This window comes from Oryzias melastigma, linkage group LG22 (assembly GCF_002922805.2).
Source record: "Oryzias melastigma strain HK-1 linkage group LG22, ASM292280v2, whole genome shotgun sequence".
Taxonomy (NCBI): domain Eukaryota; kingdom Metazoa; phylum Chordata; class Actinopteri; order Beloniformes; family Adrianichthyidae; genus Oryzias; species Oryzias melastigma.
Window position 1 is genome coordinate 24,817,954 of NC_050533.1, and position 22,422 is coordinate 24,840,375.

Genomic DNA, 22,422 nt, shown 5'->3' on the forward strand with positions numbered 1-22,422 from the left:
TGATTCAGATTTTTCTTTGGAGTCATTTTATCAGTCCATTTTAATAAATTTGTACCATTTTTCCTAAAAAAAAAACATATTGATAATAGTAGTGATGTTGTGTCATCCATTAGATTTGTTTTTATTTGTAAACATAACTTAAATGTCCTTCAAGGTCATTTCTGCTCATTCATGATGTTCTAAAAGCAGCAGCTGAGATGACTGTTTTGTACCTCTCGTTCTTCAGATTTGCCAACTTATTTATTGATAAAAAAATGACATTACTGTGATGCGAGGCCAGAGAAAATCTGCCCAGCACTTTAGTTTAGAGTCAGAAACTAAACCTCGAGCTTTTACTACTCACAATAAGTTAGGGATATTGTTATTTATATGAGTGTTTTTCCTATTTGATCCGAGTTTTCATTAAATATTTAAATTAATAATAATGAATTAAGAGAAACCTTTTCATTAATTTGATATTTATTATCCCCAAAATTAGGACAATAATAAAGACGGACCCAAATAACAAACATGAACAGTATCAAGAGCAGGTATTTCCATCATTTGCTGCAATAACAGCTTGGCAGCTACGTCTCATGGTCCTCACTGGACTTATGATGTTCCACTCTTCCACAAGTTCTACAAAGAGTTCTGCTGGTCACTTGGGGGACCCATCATCCAGTCTCTGCTTCACCTGGTCCCAGACATGCTCTATAGGGTTCAGGTCAGAGGTCATTGCCGGTCAGACACTCTTATTTCTTGAAGTCTAGCTGTGACAATTCTGGTACCATGTGGTAGAGAATTATCATCCATGAACAGAAGGTATAGGGGTGTTCTGGTGGAATTGGGGGATGGTCATGGTTCTATGATCTAAGAAGTGGACCATAGACAATAACTAAATTGGTTTTGGTCTGACTGGTGATGCTGGCCCATACTCTTGCACCTCCATGTTGACTACGGCATATCGATCACCTCGCCTTCTCCAGCAACACTGATGACCATCATTTCTGTTCAAAGTGACCCGGCACTCGTCATTAAACAGGACAGTAGACCATTGCTGCATTGTCCAGGTCACATGGTCTTGTACTGCAAACATTCACGCTGATGTCTTGGTGTCAGTTAATTCCCCTACATTCAGGTCAAAGTGGTGTTGTCGGTTGTGAATGGTTGGTCTGTAAACCCTAGAACCCTCACATCTGGTAAACAGTCTGCAGCTGTGTGGCGTTTGCTGAACCATGTCTGAGGTCAGAGGTCCTTATAAGTTCTGGTCATGGTTATGGTCTGTCACTGGCAGGCCTCCACTCCTGGGTCTGTCACAAACTCTGACAGTGGTTCTGGGTCTTGATGGAAGTCTACTGATAACACTTTGAGACTCACCAAATTCACCTGCAATATGTGACTGTCAGCAAGAAGACGCCATGACCAGGTGGCGGTGGTCGTCCATTTTGTAGCGTCATGTGTCCATGTGTGTTTGAATGATGAAGTTGGAACGACTTATTGGGACAGATCACCTTTTTTTACACTGAACATTGAAATTGATGGCACATTGAAACATTTTCCATTAGAATTTCTGGTTTTGGGCCCAATAGTTGAGGCATATTGTACAAATTGAGACAATCATGGGAACACTAAATGAGGTGTCTCTTTCACCCTAAATCTGTGAAGTGAAAGAAAAACTGTGTCAACAACATCCACTGACTTTTTCCTCAACCTATATGACTAATGTATAACTGCAGTCGGTATCTAGCACATTTTTGGTCACCAATGCTGTTAGTTATTCAGGCTCTTTCAGACCAGCTCTATTTCACAAAAATGGAAAATAATAAGTATATAAGCTCCTAAAAATAAGATGCTGATGTTAAAGTACAAATGAAGTGAGGCAGCAGCTTTTGATTGCATGTTTGGACTTTTTAAGGGTCCACAGTTTTAAACTCTAGAAATACTGCAATGCTTTGCAAAAACACATCTTGTTAAGGAGGAATGCAGGGGGTCTCAGGCAAGGGGGGTTTGGTCCAAAAAGCCGCAGAATTGTGACAGGTCTAATAAATGTAGGAACAGCAACAGCAGTAGCTGTGGAAAATTTTGGAATAGTTTCAGAATTCATTCTGTTTAAGATTTTTCCACCAAACCTCTCCTGATCTATTGTAAAAGCATTATCAGCTGTTTTTGAATCATGACGTTTTAGCTAAAACAAAATAAAAGAAATAGTGTCAGTTTCTATATTGCTGGTTATCGGCAATAATTTCCAGATTCGATTCGATTCACCAGAGCCTGGATTGATTCATTTCCGATTTTTTTCTATTTGTTTAATCAATTCAATTCAATTCAATTTTTAGTTCACAGGGTTTACACATTTAGACATATTTGTTCAGTAATACATTAATAATCTACTCTGTTTAGAATATATTCATATTAATCTGATCCAGTTCACACACTGTAAAATGTATCAGTGAAATAATGAGATTGTTAATATCATTACATGGATTCTCAAACGGAGAAGCTCCAACAGTTGTTCTCCTACACAGAGGGCGTTTCAGTTTGGCCACTGGGTGGAGCTCGTGCTATAGCGGTACACTTTTTTCAAGACAAATAAGCAAAGAATAAGGAAAAAAAATCTGTTCTTTAGACCATTGAAGGTCATAAAGATGTTCATTTAGTCAGCAATGTATGTTTAGGTCAGCCGAATGTTAGCATTAGCTGCCTTATGGGAAATCCCATTATATATTAGCATCAAGCTAGCGGACTGTAGCTTTTAGATACATTTCTACTTTTATGAATCGATTATTGATCCTTTAAGCTTAGATTGACTCTGATCAATTTATGGATTTTGAAAACACAGGCCTGGTTGTGCCTGGCGGCAGTAGTCCATTAGAAATCCACCTCTGAGTTGTGGGCGGGACCGTTGGTGTGGACTAAGCCTGTGCTGATTTCCCATCATCCCTTCATTCACAACAATTTGAAAACACAGTTTTATTCTTAGTTTTCTCTAGATATGTCCTCCATCATTAGAAAAATGCTACAAGAACATGTTAGGAGCATCAAAAATACATTTTTTTTTGTCTTTGAAAGAAGTTAATTGGTTCTTACAGTGACTACAAGATTTCTATACATAATTCTCAAAGTATTTTGCTTGTTTGTTTTTACTCTTCAAACCAATGAACACTGAACTGATACATGACAGGAATCGATGGTCATCGACTGTGATTGTTCCAAGAAAACAGCAGAACTTTTTTCCGTAGAATTATTTTTTTAAACTGATTTCAGTCTTTATTCCCTTTAACCCTTCCGCTCTCCTTAGCTTGTTTACATTAAAAGTGGGGTCATCTGGACCCCACAAGACAGTCCGCTGAACTTTTTTTCATCATTTATTTTTAAGTTTCACTAATGTCCATGGCAGACATAAAATCCTGTCCACCTTTGTCCACATTTGTCATGGAAGGAATCACAGATCAATATGTGGGTGGAGTCATCTGGACCCCAAAGAGAAGGGTACCCAAACAGGGAAGTTGGAGGCTGACTCAGCCGAAATAAGATAATCTATTCAGAGGGGCGGGGCTGGAGAACAGGACTGTTATCATTACTGGAGCTGCAGATCATGACGCGAAACTTCTGAAACTTACATGGATTGACCAATTACAAAATTCAACTGTAATACTTCGATTCAACCTGTATATGGTTTTTGACTATATTTACAAGAATTAATTTGTCAAAAACTAGGCACTGACTAACAGACAGTCCGTTTAAAGCTCCATTTACAGAAGTCAACAGACAAAAAAAGTTGATTTAAGGTTTGGTTACCCTTGGTTAGTTAATGTCTGTCAAAAATAAAGTAATTATGATTATCCGTTTTACATCAATAATTTAGCTTCAGAAAACATACTTGTTCTGACAATTGAAGAGAATTAAACTGGAAGAGACAAAAACATGCCAAACTGGGAAAAAGAGAAAGACTAAATGTAGTTGACATCATAAAACATGTTTTAAGGACTTCATTTTTTTCCGTTTGTTTAGGTATTGATTTTCTATAGTCTGTTTGGAGTTTAATGTTTTGAAATGAACCCAATTTGATTTTGTAGCCTCCTGACAAAGCAAAGAGTTAAAGAAAAAGAAGGGTACATTATATAAACCGTAGTGAATTAAAGACATTAGGTAAAGTTGTTTAAATAAACACTGTTACCAAAGATAGCACCTGTGATCCCGTCTACCTGCTCCCCATTTATTCTTAACTTGTCGCCAGCTCTTTTCTCTCTTGACCTTTTGCCCGAGTTCTCCTCATTCTCTTCTGGTTCTTTCTTTCCTACCGCTGTCTTTTGTTCCCTCACAATGACAATATTATTCACAGTTGTTTGAGTTTATATCTTTGACCCTCCCAGCAGTGATAAGGTTATGGACTTTCTGTGCGGCTGGTGGCTGGTTGGCAGCTTGTAGATTGTAAAACATGGTCTGACCTGGAGGACAGCAGACTGACCTGTAATTAAACCCGCAGCTATCACTCCTCTTGTCACCTTTACTCCCCTCTATTTTCTCTCCGTCTCCCTCGCTTTTTCTCTTTGAATGACCTTTATGTCGGTTTGGCCCCATTTGATTCGGTTTGGGGCTGTCAAATTATCTTTCTTGCAACCTTATCATTTCTTAGATACATTCCAGACTTAGATGTGAGTTAAAAAAAAAAAAAAAAGAAAAGAAGCTGGCAGTTTATGTCTGGAAAAAATATTGACCGGATGATGGTGCAGACGCTACAGAATCGTGTTTGCTTCATGGTATGGATGGGTGGGTTTTTTAATGCCATCTTTAGACACTAAGGGAACACGGGCTTCGATGTACCGATAAAGGAGCTTCGTATTTGCTGGTTTCTTTTACTGGAGTTCTAAGGTTTTAGTCAAGTTCATTACATTTGAGGTGTCTGCCTGTGACCCCTTTGTTCTCCATTATTTGAGATTCATTTTGCAAGCTTGACAGAGCATAAATCAGTAAAACTTTACTTTATTTTATTATAAAATTGAGAGTTTGATCGTGTCGTCAAATAAATTTTTACAGTTTTGCACCAAAATAGAAGTATCTGCTGTAGAGGTGCCACTAGGGCTGCCATGATTAGACGACTAATCGACTATTAAAATAGTAGACAACTACTTTAATAGTCGATTAGTTACTTTATATTATATGGAATCAGACTGTAGTAAAGTTGAAAGTCATTATGGCATTCTGCTAGTTTTTTGAACTATTTTGGCTTTTATTTAGGTTTTTTAGCCTATTTTGGAGTTTAGCTAATATTTCAGCTACACGTAAGCTGTTTTGGCTAATTTAGGATTTTTTCTGTTTTTAGGCTAATTCGGAGTTTTAGCTAATATTTTAGCTGCATGCTAGCTGTTCTGACTTACTTAGGCTTTTTTCATTTTTTTAGGATAATTTGGCATTTAACTATTATTTTAGCTTTCTGCTTCAGCGATTTAAGCTATTAATTTCAGCATCTTCAGCTATCAATTTTAGCTTACAGCATTCACACTAGTATTATTGCAGGTAATGTTATATATCTAGTTTTTAGTTAGTTTAAAGCTAATGATGGTAAAATGTGTGCTTCACATCCAGTTTGTGCATGACCTGATTAGTCGACTAATCGGTAAAAATAATCTGTGATTAATCGACTATTAATATAATCGTTTGTGGCTGCCAGTGCTGCCACAAATGATTATTTTAATAGTCGACTAATCGTGGCAGCCCTAATCCGCTGTGTCCTTCCTGTGCTTCTTGTGTTTATGTAAATCACTACTGTGGTAAGAGGTTGTATGTTGGGTTGTGAAGTAACATCCACAGACCAGCAATTTGTTCCCTGCTCCCACAATCAGGGTTATTAGGTTATTACGAGTGCTCAGAGGGAATAAACAACTCAATTGTCTGGTGAAGAAAGGATGCAATTAACGAACAAAGAAGGGACGTACAATAACCTGATGTAACAATCAGGGCGGGCAGATCGTTGTTCATTTAACCCTTTAATACCGGAGCTGAACGGACGGACGGACGGATGATGGATGGTTTTATGGATGGACGGATGATGGATGGTTTTATGGATGGACGGATGATGGATGGATGGATGGACGGATGATGGATGGATGCACGGAAGGATGGATGGATGGATGGACGGATGGATGGATGCACAGAACGACAAATGGAGGGATGGATCAATAGATGGATATATAGATGTATGATGAACAGGTGGACAGATCGGTGGTTGGATGGATGGATGGATGAACAAAATGACGGACGGATAAATGGACGGAAGGACAGATGGACGGATGGATAGAAGGATGGATGGATGGATGGACGAACAGATGGATAGATGGATTAATTCATGGACGGAAGGACGGATAGATGGACGGACGGATTAATAGAGGGGCTGATAAACGAATGGATGGATGGATGGATGAATAGACAGAGGTGTTTAAATACTAGAATATTCAAAAACAAATTCCTGTCCTCTTTGGAATCTGACCTTCTTCCAGTCTTTGTTTAAAGAAAATGACGTTTGGATGATTGTGGGGAAACTGAAGGTGATTTTGATGTAAATCCAGTCAAGAAAGCTGACTGTGTTAAGTAATAAGTGCTTTTTTGAAACTTCCTTCATGATTTTTAGGTAATCAGGTTTTTTTTAACTACATTGTGATTCCACTGGGTGAAAATTAGAATTTGGTCTTTACCATTACCATCTTCTCTTGTGTCTCAGAAAATACAAGGATGTTATGATATGTGCCAAGACTTTTTACATGTCATTATGTAAAGATGAGCTTTTCCATCTTTTACACAAAAGACCGGTTTGTTGCTTTTCTCTGTGTAGATCATCAAAGTTTCCATTTCCCTGGAACACACACCCACATGTATCTTCAAGAACAAGTAAAGTCTCTAAAATATGCTCCCATATTCCTGAGCTGTGCAGAGACTCAAATGACAAATGGAAACTGAAGTTGCTGGTGTTTTTGTTTGCATGAGTCTGTGGTTTGCTTTGGGATTTGAAGAAAATACCCTGCTCCATTAAGAAAAAGGAAATAAACTCGGGTGTTTTCCTCAGCTAAAGTCTTACAGGGCAGAATGGTACTTCCCACAGTTCATTATTACAAAGTGACATTTACATATCAGAATGCCAGCCGCTTAATTGAATATTTTCATGAAGAGTGCAAAATTAATGACTGTGCTGTGATGCTTTAATAGGAAAAACCCACCACTAATATTGATATGTATTAAATCATTATCCCACCGAGCACAGCCAGTCAGCCATGCTTAATCGTGAAGTCAGTTCAAATATGAATGTTTTGAGCTTGACAGAGGGGCGCGATCGCACGCTCTGCACCCCCGCAGAACACTTCAGGGGGCGGAGTCTGGATCTGATGACGTCTGTATGCAAGGATCCTCAGGACCGCTTTGCATAGAAACAGAGCTCTCTGTGTTTGTAGGTGGACGTCTTGATGGGCAGATCATGCATCAGCATATTCCATTCAGAAAAGTGAAAGCCAGCTTCTGTCTTAATGGAGGGAGCGGCACCTGCACCCACAGAGACAGCATGACACGCACACATCTCCGGCTGCCTCACACTCATATTCACATCTCACATTAGAGTCCTTGAGTGTGCTGTTTGATAAATCTACCCCCTTAAGTCTATTATCCGTGGAACACTCGGGTGGCAGTGAAGAGCGCTTTGAAGTCTTCCTCTCTATCCCTGCTTATTCTTCAGATGAGGCTCAGCTGCCTGCTCACCAGACACTAAATACACAGCTGGAAAACTTCACATGGAATGCATACATTTAGAATGTGGATGTCATTTAAAAGCATATTCCAGATGTTCATTGTGGATTTTTACTTCTAATAAGATTTGCAGTATTTTACAGTATTGTCCCTTGCAATAACGCTGTTCACTCCTGTTTTGACTATTATTTTTAGTGAAATTTTCCGTACTTTTTTTTAAGCACTGTATTGTTTTCTGCTTCCTGATTGGCTATGAGTTTGTCAATCAGTCTCCTCTGGGCCATGTCTCCTATGCAGAATGGATTCAGTTTGTCAGATTTACATAAATCATCAATCAGATCTTTTTTTGTTTTATAGCCGTAAAATTAGATTAGAAACTCTTTATTTCAAGCAATCAAGAAAAAATAAATAATTAATGTGCAATACAATCAATCCTCAGAAGTTTACATCCATAAAGACATGTCAAACACATGTTAACTAGACATTAAGAGATTTCTTGAAAGGGAGTGGGAGGAAGTGAACTTGTATAATCCCACCCTGACTCGACCATAACATTTCCTTTACGTGTATTATTGTCATCTGGTTCAGAATTTAAGATCAGATATTTATATCTTTCCAACATAGATTCAGGTCATTAGGAATTGTCAAGTAACAATAAATCACATGTAAGCAGATATAACACTATTTCAGACTTTGTCGTTGCATATTCAGATCTATTATTCAAATTCCGACAAAATATGCAGATTATTTTTCATTAGAAAAATAAAAAAAACATGATATAAATTGAGTATTAAACATCAACAACAATATATATGTATGCAAATTATTTTCTATTAGAAGAGTTATTAATGTAAATATATATATATATATATATATATATATTGCAGTTTACTGACCTACGATAAATGTCATCAATCATAGGTTATTTTTAGAACCTAACCTAAGAATGAGTTGGATGTTTGTTTTGTTTTGTCTTGTTTTGTTTTTAACTATAAAGCGCTTTGAGCTGCACAAAGCATGAGAAACACATTTTATGAATAGAGTTTGATAGTTTGAGTGATTAAACCAGTAAACATCCACAGCAGTATAAAGCACAGAATCAGAGTTAAATTCCTTATCAACATCATTTATCAGAAATTAGAGTCAACAATGTTAGCTTTGTGCACAGACATGACTGAATTGAACTCCAAGATTGAATCAGATGTTTATTCTTATAATTAAGATGGACAGAGTGACAAAAACAAATTACAAGACAACTATTCTCTCAGAGGAGCTGGAGACAGTAAAGTACAAATGAGGGAACTGAACTCGATGGACTCATTTGGTGATACTGAATGAGTCCATCGAGACAGAATCCTCCCAGACGGATGGAGTAAAACTGGAAAGTACGTATGCAGTAATAGTCAAAAGAGTCTGTGACTGTGGCTGGAAAAGAGAGTTTACTGAAGACAATGTGTCTGCCAGCAAAAGAAACTTGGTTTCAGTAAGGAAAAGTTTAAAGGATTACCAAACACTTTATTATTGATCTCTATAAATGGGGCTTTAAAGTGCTGTCTGATGGTTGTTGCCAAATTTTTGTTGAATTAAAAAAAACTTCCTAAAATCATAGTCAAAAACCATCTGTGTGCTGCCCCCTATAGGTTGAAACAAGGTATTACAGTTGAATTTTGTGAGTGGTTAACTGGTGTAAGACCAGAAGTTTGATGTCATCATGCTCTGTAGCTCCAGTATAAAAGCCCCGCCCATCTTTGATTGTGTAACGTTGGTCATTAGCTTTAGCATGGCTCCTTGATGTATCACATTCTGTCATCAAGAATTTACTGGCGTACACAACTTTCCAGTGGACTTGGGTTATCTAACACATGTTGTGCCCGATGGGTCAGTCTCTCCTTCCGCCTCTGCCTACATGGTCAGAGCTGCATGTGACAAATAAATATTTATATAAATAATGAAACATAAATAAACATCTTTTTTTTTTTTTTGCAATTTTAGTGATTAAAAATCACAGCACGATTATCACTTCTTATTGCATCATCTTGTTGAACACTCAGGGATTATTTTTCTTTACTGGAACATCTATCTCTGCTTTTTTTCTCTTAAGATAATAAATAAATAAAATAAAAAAAATCCTTGATAGAAGTGCAGTAGGAACCTAAATACCCACTCACTCCTCCTCCAGGAATAAATGAGCATATTTTTATGCTGCTGCTAATTAAATAGACATTGATCCTCAGCTAAATCAGAGCAGCCCTTGAAAAACAGGCTCTTGGTGGTTGGTTTGCTGAATTGATGCATTGAGATCTGTGGTGATAGAACACATTGTTTCATACGTCACTTACATTTTTCTTTAACAGTTAATAAAATAAGGCACACGTTTGTGTGCGTTCTACTTTTGCATCAGCCCTGGTTGTTATTTTAGAAGGTTTAATGGAGGACTCAAACAGATTCAAGTAAACGGAAATCTTTTATCAATTAACATAAAACAAGTGTGTCAAAATAAAACAAGACAAAACAGGAGACTGAGGAGAACACGGTATAAAGAAAGTTTCAAAAGAGTGAACTATAAAAGAGGGTCATAATTAACATCAACAACAATGAAGACTTTGAAGCTAAATGCAGAAACACATTAAACATGTAGTGAAGATAAAGAAAAACACAAAACGCACCCAGACAGAAGAAGCGCCTCAACTACATCACTATCACAGTGGGATATAAACTGTCAACCATCAGTTGATTTAATATTTCTTACTTTGAAAGCCGGACTCACCTAAAGAGATTTTAAGGAATATTTTTTCTGACAAGTTTCAGAAAAAAATATTTGCACCTTTGTTCATGGGGTTGATGAAATCCACACTTCCTAAATCAAAGTGTGGCCTTTTCGACTTGACTACCAGAGATGTCGTCTGATTTTTTCTACTCTGATTTTAACCCATGGAGGAACATCTGCCTCCCAGAGCAGCAGCTGCTCCAATGCATAACGTACGCTTCAACATGTAATTCAGATCATTGCATCTCAACGTGTTTGGTCTAAACAGTAAAAAATTAAGCTGCTGGGGGTGTAGTGGTTAGCACTCTTAAGGTTCAAATCCTGGCTGGCTCCCTTCTCTGTGGAGTTTAGGTTCTCCTCATGCATGTGTGGCTTTTCTCTTGGCAACACAACTTCCAGTAAGCTAGTTTTAGATATAATTTAATGTTCCAGTCTCCTGTTGTTTCAAAGCATGAATCTTACCTGCTACTCCTTAACTAAATATATCCAGAAAATGGACGACAACTTGGAAAAAAAATCAAGAAGGGAGTAAACTGAATCAAATTGCCCAAATCTCAAAGACTATCAGACCAGTCAAGGACACAGCTGGCAGACACAAAGCAAATCTGCTGGTGCCGAGAAACTATTATCTAATAGGATTTTTCCCAAACCTAACCGTTATCTTCAAGAAACCTCTGCTACAGAGAGAGAAATGTGGTTTGTTTGTGGCGGCTCCTGCCCTCTCATAGTGGTGTACTGGGGCCTGATACACCTCCAGTCCCATTCTGCGTGTACTTCTACCTGTTATGTACTGTCTCTCTGTACAGGAGGTTCCTTCTTCCAGTGCTCTGATGACAACAGAGAGGAGACCGCATGTTTCGTGTTTTTGCCTTTTCTTGTTCTTGTCGCAATGACAGTAAAGGCAGTTAATTCATTCAACAGTTGGACTGGGGAGTTCCAGATACCAGGTACAGCAATGATGATTCCCCTTCATCAAGTTAAGCTGTAGAGTCTTTACAGGCTCTACTGGTGAAAGGCTCGTTTTAGCTGTAGCTGTAGTGTCGCCAGCCGCACTAACAGGACCACACTCTAAGAAATAAGATGTTGGATTTACTTAACAAAGTTATGGCAACCGGTTGCACACAACTGAGTTAGTTAAATTTGAGGAATGGGATACACTTAAATTGAAAAGGAGCTTTTGAGTAAACCTGATGTAACTAGGGTAATTAAATAAAAAATAACAGAGTTAGGTTGCATTAACCTAACAGAGTTATGTTGCATTAACCTAATTTAACTAAGCTGATCCAACACTGTTTGGACACATTGATTTTATTAAACAATGTTGAATAAAATCTACTCAACTTCATTAAGCTTTACTAAAGCAATCACATTAAATTATTTTAACAAAGCTGGAATGTATTCCATTTAGATGTGTATATTAATTAAAGAGAAAAGAAGATTCTTCAGTAACTTGACTTTATTAAAACTTCCAGATAAACACAATGACCTAAACTATAAAGTTGACTACAAAGTTAATGATTTTACAACACTGAAAAAAACAGTACATTTTTTTAATTAAAATACTATGAGGTATATTTATTGCCATCACTCGATCCCACCCCAAAAGTTGTAAGATTAATTAGCACCTTAAATCTATAAAATGGACCAGCAACAAATTTCAAATGCAGAACAGTACCAATAAATTTAGTACATCACATGACTTTACTAAAAATTACTGTAAAATTATAACTGAAGAACTTTGTTTAAAGGTTCAAAGTGCATAAAATGCAAATAAAATAATTAACAATTCACCTTACAGAAATAACATTAGAACAGGAGTCCACCAAGTAAAAATGTTCTTTAACAAGAAATAAGTGACTTGTGTAGAGGTACGTGGCTTTTAAAATTGAAGTATTTAAAAATAAATTTAAAATAAAACACAGTAGTTAGTGATGGAACCAACATACATCAAAAATATCATCACAAAATTATCTCTGTCACATTTTTTTTTTAATTCGAAAAAAATTAAGAACATGTTTTAAGCCTTTAAAACATTAGTAGGCAACCCAATGGCACAATTTAAACATTCACTGGATACAAGTAATGGCACTCAGATTATCTTGACAAACTTGCAACACAACTCTAAACAGCAGATACGATTTACTGCAGTTAAAATTTGGTTCATTTGTTCAAATTTTTGTATATTCTTCTTTCAACAAAAGATGAAATTCCATTTAAATAAAAAATAAAATGCAGTTTTAACTGTGAAGTTCCAAAGATATAGAAGAGTAGAGAGGAAGGCCTCACAAGAGTTCTTGTGACAGTTCAATTGAACATGTCATTCATCTTCTGTCCCTTCTGATAAAAAACAAAGAAGGCTCTGAAAAATTTGTGGAAAGATTTCAGTCTCCTCTAGTTCAGTGAGGGCTGCTTTACTGAAGCATTTTGTTTTTGAGGATTTGCACTTTTGCTGATAGCTTGTTTCCATCCAACTCCATCAACATTTTTTGAAAAAATTCAAAGGTGTGTTTTAGGTCCTTTGGGTATTGCAGGTTTAGACTGTAGATTAAGCCTAGAAGTAGGGCTGCCACAAACGATTATTTTAATAGTCGACTAATCACCGATTATTTTTTCCGATTAGTCGACTAATCGGGTCATGCACAAAGTTGATGTAAAACACAAATCTTAACCATCATTCACTTTAAACTAACTAAAAAATATATATATATATATATATATATATATATATATATATATATATATATATATATATATAAATATATATTCACACTAGCATCATTATAGATGAAATGTAAGCTGAGTTTGGCCGCAAAAGATGCTAGTGACGATGACTGAAGATGCTGATAGCTAGGCCTGGGCGATATGGGAATTTTCATATTGCGATATCGCTTTTTTCATTTTGTGCGATAACGATATTAAAAACGATATTAATCAAATAATCAAAGTAATCTTTATTGCAAAGAGCTTTACACTTCAGATTTTTACCCCCCCCATTAAATCTTAGTTAGTTCAAATTAAACTTTCATTATTTTTTGTATTAATTGTTGTATTAAAACTAACTGTGAGGAACATTTAAATATTTCTAATAAATATTGTACATATACATAATGTACACAATAGTTAAACCATAACGGTGGTATTTTTTCAATAGGCTGTACAGAATTTCTGATTTATTTTAATCTGACTGCAGCACATACAAGTTCCTTTCAAATTAAAATTAAGTCTTAAAAACATTGTTTTAAAGCAGCAAATATATTATAGTTATTTTTATATTATTTTCTAATTTCTTCTGAACATAAACTATAGGTACTGCTTTGCAGCAGAAGATAATAAAATGTAAACTTAAAATAAAGAGTTCTGATAATAGATTTAATCATCATTTCACTCAGTCATCTGACATGTGTACATGTTGGAGGATTGATCAAACACATAAGATTTAGTGTCAGATATCATTTAGTGTCATGTCAGGAGTTGTTAAAAACAAGTTTATTTTACTATTATTAGATCACGTCATTAAAAAATGAGCATAAACGGAACAAATGTCACTAACAAATTGATTTTTGATACATAATAAAACAACAAATTATTCTAATTTGAAGCTCTATACAAAAGCTTTTGGTTAATATTTTATCAAAACCCTCAAACTCTAAACTCCACAGCCACAATCGAGTCCCCGCCCCCCTGCGCGCGGCTGTTACGAGCACGCTAGTCTGTCCTTCTCTCCTCTTTCAGCCCCGCGTGACACGTAACGTGCGGCAATAGACAGACTGTCTCCTTTTTTCTTTTTTCATGGAGGTTCTCCTCTAAATCAGGTGTTTAAACTCCTGAATTTAAAGCGTGTCTTCTCTCCCTCACACTTTGTGGATCTGTCGGTAACAAACAGCTGCGGAAGAATAATCCAGTCGGACCGAACCATTTCAATGTAGAGGAGGGGGGTCCGGTGACGACGTTTCCAAAACAAAATATATAAACATCGTTACCTTGACATTAAAAATAAAAGTATTTGCAATCATATATTGGTTATTGGTTTACTAAAATAATGTTTTCTGTTTTTTCCTTTTGTCATCATTCGGGGCCTCCGTGCCCCCCCCCCTCTCAGTCTGGGCTCCTAGAATCAGGCGCTCCGTAAGAAGAAGAAGAAGCGAGGCTCTTCCGGGGTTTTCTCCCGTGTTATTTAAAACGAAAGTTTATCGCAATAGTCTCATTTCACTATCGAAAAAAAGTAATATCGCAATAACGATAATTATCGTTTTATCGCCCAGCCCTACTGATAGCCAACTAAAATATTAGTTAAAGGCCAAATTAGCTTAAAAAAAGCCTAAGTTAGCAAAGACAGCTAGCATGTAGATGAAACAAAAACTCCAAAATAGCCTAAAAAACCTTAATAAATGCCAAAATAGTCCAATAAGCTAGCATAACACCATTATAACTTTCAACTTTACTACACTGACTCCATTTAATATAAAGTAACGACTAATCGACTATTAAATTAGTCGTCGACTATTTTAATAGTCGATTAGTCATCGATTAGTCGACTAATCGTGGCAGCCCTACCTAGAAGGAGGGCACATCCTTTGGCCACATCACCCAGAGCCTCCAGCACAGTGCATCCTTCCCACATCTTCCGGTGCCTCTGTAGAGTCTGCTCCTTCGTGCCTGACAGCATAAACTCCCATGGTCATCTGCTCGATGGTTTGTCCAGCTGCAAGATCAACGTCCTCAATACAAAAATAAGAAATAATTCAAATTAAATACTGACACATAAGTAGAACATTTTATTTTTCTGTAAAAATGACTGAGAGAAAAAAAAACTTACCACATATTCTCTGATCATGTCGTTTGGGTTTTCATTAAAGTAGACACAAAGTGCTTTTAAGATGCATTCCCTCTTCACATCAATGCTGGAATTCTGTTGGAAACAAAGAAAAATACTCAATCTAAGGGTGTTTTCACACTGGAAACATTTGGCCCGCGTAACTCTTCCGCTCTCCTTGGCTTGTTTACATTAACATTGGGGTTATCTGGACCCTACAAGACAGTAGGGCTGCCACGATTATTAGACTAATCTACGACTATTCGACTATTAAAATAGTCGACGAATAATTTAGTCGTCGGAGCGTCGTTTTTTATTTGTTTTTTTTTTTCCTTGTTTTGATCTTAAAACTACTGTTATAATACCGGGTCTGCCATTCTCTTTGTCACACATGCGCAGTGGTGCTAATCTGGTCAGCAGTGACGTCACAGGAAGTTCTCGGTAGTCTCATAACAACACGCTAGCTCAAAAATGTGGGAAACATAAGGAAAATAAAAGAGGAAAAGTGTCAAATGTAATTTCTGCAAGACAGAACTTGTGTTCCATGAGATCACCTTGGTAATAAATGATCACCTGAAGATCAGGCATGTTGAGACAGAGTTTGATCATGCTGAACAGAGAGCTTCGTCTAGCTAAGCTAACATCAGCGCTAACACAGCTAGCGCTGTCGCGGCTCTCATTACTGCGCTGTTTGGAGATGAACCAGAAGATCTGCAGGAGATCCGTGTCTGTGGCGCTTCTGCCTGCATAATGAAAGTTTCATAATCTGCGCTCTTCTAACCAAACGCCGCGAGGACGGCGCAGGTTATGAATTTATACTGGACGTGAACCGCTCGTCCAAGGCTTCATTCATATTCTGCGCCGCGATCACGTCGTCCGGTTCGAAGAGCGGATTATGAAACATTCACCGCAGACAGAGAGGCTGTGTGTCGGTACGGATCTGCTGCAGAGTTATGGAACGATTTAAAACTACGAGTCCCAGAAGTGAAGGAGCTCACCTAAAAGTCCAGAGCTAAGTTTACAAGTGTAGCATTACAGTATCTGCATTAAGCTACAATTGTATTACCTGTAGGTTGTGTCAACTAAAAAATGTCGTACTTACCGAATTGTCCGTGGGTGAAGAAATAGTTGATATTTACTTCAGCAGAAAACCAACCGTCGTCGTTCATCCAGTGATTGAAAAAAGGCGGGGAAAATAATTCTCCAGACTGCGCATGTGTAAAGTCTATAGTACGACAAGCCTGATGGGACAAACTTCTTCAGATTAAACCTTCATTTATTTTAAATTGAACGGGTTATGTTGGATTTAATTAACCATATTTCATAGTTTTGAAATATTGTAATATTATTTAAATACAATGCAACTTGTATGCTTAGACTGAAGAAAATTGGTTATTTTAATTACTTTTAACATAGAACCATTGTATAATGTCTACAGCACCTTTATATCATTTTTTAGAGTGCAGCAGCAGGCTGACTGAAACAGTTTTGGTTATTTTCCCTTCGAGTGCATTCCCCGCCTACCAGCTGTGGACCAATTCAAGCTAGCTTGAGCCCACCTTTTGTAGGATCTAATGCTACATCCACATTACACTTAACAGAAACTCAAAATGGTCCAAAAAGTGCCCACTTTGTGACACAAAGTAAGTAAAAATACATTCTTTGTCACAGAACCATGGTAATATACATCTTTGAGCGCTTACGTGGAAATTCTGAACCTTTTTTGTTGTCTATGACAGCAGACTACACCATCGCCAGCTACCATTGGATTGTTGGAGAAAATCACCGCACTGACTCCTATGTAGAGACATGTGACTGTAATGTTGAGTGCAAAATGTCAGAACAAGCAACATGCCATGAGAAGAAAAAGCAAAGAAACTTCTCAAAGTCACTCACTCAGCTGAGGCAGATTTACTGCAGGAGGTAAACAGTCATTTTCTAGAGCAAATCCATTTTTTGGATGTGACTTTTTGAAATCAAACATTCCTTTTATGAACTTCCAGGGACCGCATGGACAAATATCTATTTTATTTTTGTACATATTGTTGTTCTCTAATAAAACCACGCAGTCAAATCTTGTCTCTGTCAATATATTTAATGTATCAACTTCAGTTCCACTCTTTCATTCTGTGAATGTCATTTTTTATTCAATCTAAAAACTCATGTAGATTCTATTATCAGCCTGTGGTTTTATTTTATTTTATATTTTTGGGGGAACTGAAGTAAACGGTATGCCTTCACATTTTCCTTCACTCCAAGTGGAGCATTATGCAATCCATGTGAATCTCTGTCTGGACTAAAGATGGTAAACAACATTTTAACACAGATTAATACATTTATTTTCCTCTAACTGCATCAGCTGTGGGGAAATGCTGAGGATGAGTCCAGTCTTTTACTGTTAAACTCTTTGCAGTCTATCATAATACTTTTTATTGATGTTTTATTTATTGCTGCCATGTACGTGTGCCAGTAAACGTATCTGTACTGATGTGTCTGTGTAAAACTTTATTTAGACCGCTGACAATATACAAATGGCTAAAACCAGTGACTGACTCATAGATGCACACACAGAGAAGTCGTGTCTGACACGTGGACACATGGGTTCAATTCTGATCTAATTAATCTAATAGATCTAATTAATAAAGCTTTTACAGGGACAGGATTTTGTCCTTGGTTTTTTGTTTCATTACATCAGTGTTTTTCAACTGTTTTTGAGCCAAAGTACACTTTTTACTTGACAAAAATTTGCGGCACACCAGAATCCAAATATATAAAGCAGGTGAAACTCTGTAGTCTGTATTGAGGTACAGTCCCTCCACAATCTCGCAACAACTTTTTGGAATAATTCAGGCCGAAAAGCTGGAAGTTGCGACTGTTTTTCCAAAAAGTTGTGATCGTTTTCAATAATAATTATTAATAATAATAAAACAATAATGATTATTATAATAATAATGAATAATAATAATTGTTATTATTTAATATTAATAATAATTAATTTTAATAATAATTTACTCAAGTAGTTGTTTTCCTCTTTATTAGATTATAAATAACTTTATTAATAGGCAATCTTATGTGACCTCACAAATAAAATAATAATACATTCTTTTCAAAGAGTGGATTATTTTTTTATATTTCTTTAAATGTTTTTGCCAGAGCAACTGTAATTTTTAAACAAATATATGATCACAACATGCTTGTTTTTGTACACACAAAGCCCCCCCATTATATTCATGTTTACTTTCAATTGTAAAAACACAAAAAGTCAACACTTCAAAGTGTTATTATTTTTTATTTAGTCTTAATAGAAAATGTGACTTTAACACAAAATGTTTTATTTATTTTTGGATGAATATGTCATTTGTTTTAGTAGCATAGTAACCCAATGCATTGTGGGAGATGCAGTGCAAAAACTGACGCTGATGCTGGACAAACTCACGTCCCTGAGCTTCATTGTTTCGTTCACTTTTTCCACGGGAAGCTCCACCGCTAAACACAAGCTTTAGCTGTTATTTTTGTTGGAATCGTGAGGCTTTATGAGCCGAATCAGAACAAAAAAGTGAGGATGTTAACAACTTTTGATTGGTCAGACTGATGACATGATTAAGCCTCAAAGAATGATTGGTGGAGACAGTTGGAGGGGCGGAACTTCTCCAAAAAACAGCTAGCTGTGGTTAAATCACGGACCGTCATTCTTATCAAAAAGTCTTTATTGGTATCAAATAAAAAAGTATTTCATGGTCTTTTATATTCCTAACTATTCTGAGTTTTCTCAGGGCTTGTTTGGATGAAAACAGCTGATCTCCTGGTGATAGAAGATGTTTTTAGATCAGTTAAAATGAATAATTTCCTACGGCACACCTGAACATCTCTCACGGCACACATGTTGAAAAACATTCCATTACAGAACCTTGGGTTAATGTCTGCCTAATGTTGTGGTTTTGTTGTTCTTTAAACATTTTATTACTTCCGTTTTTGTCACTAAGAACTCACAGTCATATTCAGTGAAGACAGATATATTTGTTAAAAAAAGGGTTTATTTAGCGTCCACAATGAAAACAGTCCAGTGACACAGTGTTGTCTGTCTGCCTGTCATGTCGTTCAGAGGACGCAAAGAATACTTATTTGTCTATGAATAATTAATTGAAAAAAAACTTTTGTTGTTTTGAAACGGAGACAATCAGGACCAGCAGATCTCCCAGCAGCACTTGCAGCATTAGGCCATCGCTCCTCTGCTGCTGAAATTGAACAAATCACCCGTGCATGCTGATGTCTTCATACAGAGTTGACTTATTCCCCACCAGGGAAGACAAAAACCTCTCTTCATCTCGGATAGTTGAATTCCTGAACAAAGACGGGACGTGACAGCAATGAACTGCAACACTAAATGATTTTCACTGTGAAGCTGAAACATTTTAGGACCAAAAACCTCGTGGACTCTTCTTTAAAGAATGAGTCTGTTAAACTGTAATCACAACATTAGAACAGGAGACATCTGATCAACTGAGCGCAGGGCTTTGAATAGATCAGAGAAAGAAGAACAAGAGAAATGATTATTTAATTCAAGGTTTATTACATGTTTTATTTGAAAAGCTTTCAAAAATTATAGATCACATGAAAGCAGACAAGTTAAATAGTTCAAACCCAGTGTTGTGTGTCTAAAATAAAATGTTAAATTACTTAAAATAGAGCTAAAAATAATGTTTTCTGAAATGAACAATGTCATCTGTCTCTGCTTCAATGTGTGGAAAATGTGTGAACATTTTTTCTGACAAGCTCCTGCAGAAAAATCATGTCTTTTAATTTATTCCATGATTTTATAAGATAAAGTGTATTAATTGTAAATGTTTAAAACAGATAGATTGTGTGTTTTAGGTGAGCTGTGATGTTGTGAGACTAAATCTCAAATCTCTTCCTGATTCTTGCTGGAATAAACTCATTTATTTTTTTGCATTTTGCAGCCAAACTGCTGCTTGCTGCAACATTTGAGCAGGATGTCATGCTCATGCCATTAATACATGGCAGGTGAATTAATGCGATGCCTGCAGTAAAATAGTTTTAGGTTAGTGATTCTGTTCTGAGCACACATTAACTCTTGTTTATTCTCACACTTCTTGCTAATGAAAATTTTCAAAATCTTTAAAACAGCTGTCTAAATTGAAAACGTTCATTTTTTTTTATTGTTGATTTGGATTTTACAACAAATAGGTCATTTTATTTACATGTCTCAACTCCTTACTATGATCTAATTTGATTTTTTTAAAAGAAAAATGCCTTTTTGGAAATGGTTTACTTCCGGGTCCAACAAAAAGTCATTTCAGTCGCCATTTTGGAAACAGAAATCCTCAGTAAGCAGTGATTGGTCCGAGTCAGTCTGAGTCTACATTTCAATGACACTCTCTTTCTCTGCAGTCAGGAGTGAACATATTAGAAGGCCACACCCCTTCCACTGAGAATCTGTCAATCAAACAGTTAAAACGTGCTATGGAGGACCACATGCTTTTATGAAGGCATCTGATTGGCCAGTTTATAACTTGAATAACCTGTTACAGAAGAAACAAATAAAGAAAAAAAGGATTAGCAAGACCACGTTAAAAAACGGTTTTAGAACAAGAATGCCCATTCTGAACAATAGTGACATCACACAAACCAGCGAGTGTGCAGAGTGATTTACGGTTATATATAATGTCTGTGGTTTAGAACGACAAAGCTGACAGCTGAACGCTGTTTAAAGCAATTCTACGTTGATAATGAAAGGAAACCCAAACAAATGTCACAGAAACTAGTACAATATTTATTTTATAAATGTCCTACCTGGTTGTATTTGTATTCCCCCTGCAGAATGCTCCACAGCTGCTTCCCCAAAATCCTCTGGATGATATTAAACCAGTCGTGGATTATTTCTCTCTACAACCCGGTCATAGTTAGATGAAGGTTACAGGAACTTCATTGAATGCTGCTGGTTTGATTATGAATTCAGATTTTCTTCTTCTAATTGATGCTAATGCTAACGCTAGCTTTCCACGGCAGGGATGAGATGTAGAGCAGAAGATCTTTTCTGTCCAGTTAAAGTTGATTATATTTCTGTGTTCACAAAATCACTAAAAACAGAGATAAAGTCAGACAATTTAATTGTGTCTGACAATAAAGAAAAAACTAATAACTGCTATTTTCTGACGTCGCTCCTCTTTGCTGTTGATCATAAACATGTCTGCAGGATAATAAAGATAAACAAGGATAAAAATATTTTTTATAGTAATTAGTAAAAATATTGTTTTTATACTAATAATAATGTCTTAGAGTTTTAGTTTATAGTATTCCTACATTTTACACATTCTCAAATGAACCTTTACATGTCAGATTTGGTGAAAACCATCTTTACAGGAGGAACTTTTTCCTCTGCTGGATTCACACAGATTCCCCACATGCACCGTCAAACCCTCCGTGCATAGTGCATGTGCATTTTCACAGCAAAAATACTTTTCTATTTAGAAAAGACTTCAGAAGAGCCAGAAATGCCCTGATGCCATGAAACGGGTCAAGTCAAATCCTGTTAACCTCAGAGGTTGTTGAGACACTTAACCGTTTCTTCCTGAGCCATTCCATGAACTTCCATCTTTCTTGTTCAGTTCAGGGGTATATTTCCTCGACTGCTTCTGTCTGAAAAGTTCTCTTTAAAGTTAAATACTTAGAGAGCAAAGTGAAGATGTGAACCCCAATGACTGCACATGCTTTTTGCTACATTACATTAACGCTTTAACGCCGGAGCTTTAGCTGCAGTGTTGGCATTCTTTCGATTACTGTAACTCTTCAACCGTTTACACAATTAACAAAATTCCAGCGGATTCTGAAGTGGAGAAAAGCAGCCTTGTACCGTTATGCAGCACTTCACAGCAGTGAACGCCGTAAATCAGTTGATCCTCACAGCACTTTGTATGTAATGTGTTGCAGATGAGTGCAAAGCCAACATGAACAGCCGTTTTTTGCAGCACATTCTCACTCCCCATACTGACGTATGGTTTCTGGAACTGTTATGAAGATCCATGGGCAGACGGTTTAATGAGCAAGGGCAAGACATGATGTAACCAGAGTCCAGGCAAGGGTCAAACATAATGAGTGAGGCAGGATGGTGAAT

At 36.7% G+C, this 22,422-nt stretch overlaps 1 protein-coding gene and 1 long non-coding RNA gene across 2 annotated transcripts in view; one reads left to right on the forward strand and one right to left on the reverse strand.

Annotated features, from left to right (window-relative positions):
- gfra4a (GDNF family receptor alpha 4a) overlaps positions 1 to 22,422 on the forward strand; it is a 209,272-nt gene that overhangs the window by 43,928 nt on the left and 142,922 nt on the right. The window lies entirely within an intron of this gene.
- Positions 12,928 to 16,513, reverse strand: LOC112143178. The gene is made up of 4 exons (XR_002918696.1): positions 16,393 to 16,513; positions 15,294 to 15,386; positions 15,032 to 15,195; positions 12,928 to 13,028 (listed from the first exon to the last, which is right to left on the reverse strand). It is a non-coding gene; the product is annotated as an uncharacterized LOC112143178 (long non-coding RNA).